The following is a 3,589-nucleotide window of genomic DNA, read 5'->3' as shown; positions in this document are numbered from 1 at the left end:
GGAATTTACTTTAAACCAATCTCGGTATATAGAGAAAGTACTAAAAAAATTTAATAACTTTGATGTAATCCTTGTGAGAACTCCTTATGATTCTAACATACAAGTGTTAAAAAATAAAGGGCATAGTATTTCTCAATTACAGTATGCTAAAATTATTGGAAGTCTTATGTTCTTGATGAACTACACCCAGCCTGATATTGCTTAAGCTGTCAGTAGACTAAGCATATGTACCCATAATCTTAGCAATAAGCATTAGAATGCTTTAAAGTGATTGCTTAAGTACCTTAAAGGTACAATAACTTGGGAGTTGGATTTTATCGGATACCCTACAGTCCTAGAGGGCTATTGTGATGCAAATTGGGTAACTGATAGTGATGAAATGAGCTCTACAAGTGAGTATGTTTTTACTTTGGGAGAAGTAGATATTTCTTGGAAGTTTGCTAAACAGACTTGTATTGCTCACTCCACGATGGAGTCAGAGTTTATAGCTCTTGACTTAGTCAGGTAAGAGGCTGAATGACTTAGGAATCTACTTCCAGATATTCCTTTATGGGAAAAGCTGACACCTCCAGTATCTCTATTATGTGACTCACAAGCCGTAATTTGTGTTATTAAAATCCAAGCTTACAATGGTAAGAAGAGGCATATTCGTATAAGACTTAAATCTGTGACACATTTAATAAAGAATAGAGTACTTTCTATAGAATACGTGAGGTCGAAAAGAAACGTAGTTGATCCACTAATTTAAGGATTAAGTAGGAAAATGGTTTTTAATTCGTTAGGGGGATGGGAGTTAAGCCCAGTGGTTGAGCAATTCATGGTGGATACCCAACTTAGTTCTCTAAGTTTAATGAGGTCAAACAAAACCATGGAAAGACTCATAGTGTACATTTTATCTATCCATATGGCGAACGATGCACATGCATAAGGTTGAGTTCTTACTCTTAATGAATTCATAGCCAGGGTTTGGATGGTCCTGTTGAGACAGACTTGATGAATTCACTGACATGTAGGTTGAGTTTATTACTCTTAATGAGTTCATATCTCAGAGTTTGGGTGATCCTACTGAGACAGACTTGATGAATTCACTGAATTTAAATTTGAGAGGATGAGTTTAATAAATGCTATTAATGATTTCATAGTCCTCATTTGAATGGTCTATATTGATATAGACTTGTTGAAATCACTTACGTAAGTGTGAAGAACCAGTCACATTCTATGAAAGACATTGGGCAGTCTTTCTATAGCACTTACCAGCTTCTCGAAGTGTATTGGATAAAACTTGTTGATCTATCGTGGAACATCAATTGTATCTGAGATTAGTTGTGTGTCATGAGTTAACCCCTGTCTTAACAAGTTCAAAATTCGTTCACTTGTTAAAGAAAAGATTCACTCATTTCACTATGTACTAGTTCAAATCCACAAGATACTAGTGCTTAAGCGGCTAATTTTGTTGTTGCTCTTCTCATATCTTTTCTTGTGTTTACAAAATTTCTAATTACTTTGTATTAGTGGGGGAACATTAGTAATGCAAATTTATTTTTAGCAGTTACAAACCATTATTTCCAATAGTTACAAACTATTTCTTACAATTACAAAAATATTAAATATTTTTCTAACCGTTACATGAAAATATTACCATTTTACCCCTGTTAAATTACTTTTTTGCCCTTCCAAAATCCTATAAATAGGAGGCATTTTTCCTTCATTTGATACACAACTGAAAAGCAAAGCTTCTTCTACTCTTTCTTGACTCTCTCATTCTTTCTAAAACTTTAGAATTTTTCTTAAAATGCATTAAAGGAAATTTTGTCTTGGAGTTTGGGTTTTAAGCAGGACCGTTTATGACCCTTTTAAACTTTTCTAAGAATTGATCCTATTGTGATATTTCCAATTAATTCTATTTTCAAATTATTTCGGAAGACCAATACCAATTGAGTTCTACATTTTTTATAGGTGCATGAATATCAAAGAACTGTGTTAACCTTAGGGGACGACGTCCACTATACGATTACACCAGTCAAGGAAAATTCATTTCTAAGGCAGTGGTTCTTCCACAACATAATAATACCTTATTCATTTAATCTTGGTTTATTTTTTTAGCCAGTGCTAACGAGTTTGTTTTGTAGTAGTATATTTTCCAACATCTTTCACCATTAACCAATTTTGAAGTAATAGGAGAATACAATTAAGAGTTAATATTGGTTTTGGTGTTCTTATATAGGGTGTTTTATAGGATGTCCCAATGGGTGATAGACAAAATAGATGACTGATGTCTTCTTTTGTAAGCCTAGAAGGATTCGTTGTCATGGTTAGCGCCCATTCCTTTTAGTCCATGCAATTTTCTTTTACAATAAAGTAAAAATATAATCATACTCAATATATTATGTTATAAAGCATTACATTATAAATATTTTATAATAGTACTTACATTTGATATTTGAATAGACAGAGTGGCCATTTAAATCATACAAATTATATAAAAAATGTTACTTGGATGCAAATGCATGTCAATAAATAATTTGTTGGTATATTCATATTTAATTACAATAATCATTGTTGTAAATAAATTTAATTATAGTTAGTTTAATTGTTTTTTGTTTGTGTAGGTATTATAGTGATCAACAGTTATTGCTACTGTACTATTGGTGGAAGCAACACCAACATGCTCATGTATTTAACCCATGCATGTGTTAGATTATGTTCCTTTAGTGTAGTAATTTTGTCATAATTTACTGTAATATTTCAAACTAATTGATTTATTTCCACATGTTTATTTATTGTTCTTTGTATAAATGTCCTCGTTGGTTTTGCTTGACAAACAAATGACTAAGCAAAATTTGACTCATCGGTTACCTAAAGTTTAACTAATATTAAGTTACATCACAAATATTATTTTGTAATGCAAAAGATACCTTATATTAGAAGATAATCTAAATAGTCTAGGGTCATGATGAGCAAGATAATCTATAAGTTCAATTAGGGAGATAGCTTATTTTATCTATCGAAGTAGGGTTTACTCCCAAGATAAAGACAAAGATGTGATGTCTAGACTGACAACACATTGAATTGGACTTAGATAATTATTCTTAAATTTGTTTATAGACTTATTCTCTTGTGATTTTCATTGTGTTACTTACATTAATCTTGATTAAGTGAATGATTATATATGTATAACTTGTATACTTTAATGTATCGATAACCAATGATCTCGAAGTAGTAAACAAAACGTTGGCACATTAGATCTATGACCAAAACATGATACAACTTCACTTACAAAGAATGAAATCATAGTTGAATTAAAGAGTCCATGGTATCCTCTCAAAGGCCTTGTATGGATTAAAAAAATGAAATATGGTTATGAGTATTTTATCTAAGAAAAGTGATTTAATCATTACTCATATAAGTGGTAATCATTTTCAACATAGAAGATACAATGGAAACTTTGATATAAAAGTGATCATACTAGGTGAATGGATATTACCTTATGAGATCACATGTCTTATGAAGGCAACACATACGATAAGGTCATTAGATTAAAGCTCTCAAATATATAGTGGATTATGGCACACCTCGATGTGAGTGAAAA

Source organism: Gossypium raimondii, chromosome 11, assembly GCF_025698545.1.
Source record: "Gossypium raimondii isolate GPD5lz chromosome 11, ASM2569854v1, whole genome shotgun sequence".
Classification (NCBI taxonomy): Eukaryota; Viridiplantae; Streptophyta; class Magnoliopsida; order Malvales; family Malvaceae; genus Gossypium; species Gossypium raimondii.
Note: the sequence above shows the minus strand (reverse complement) of the source record.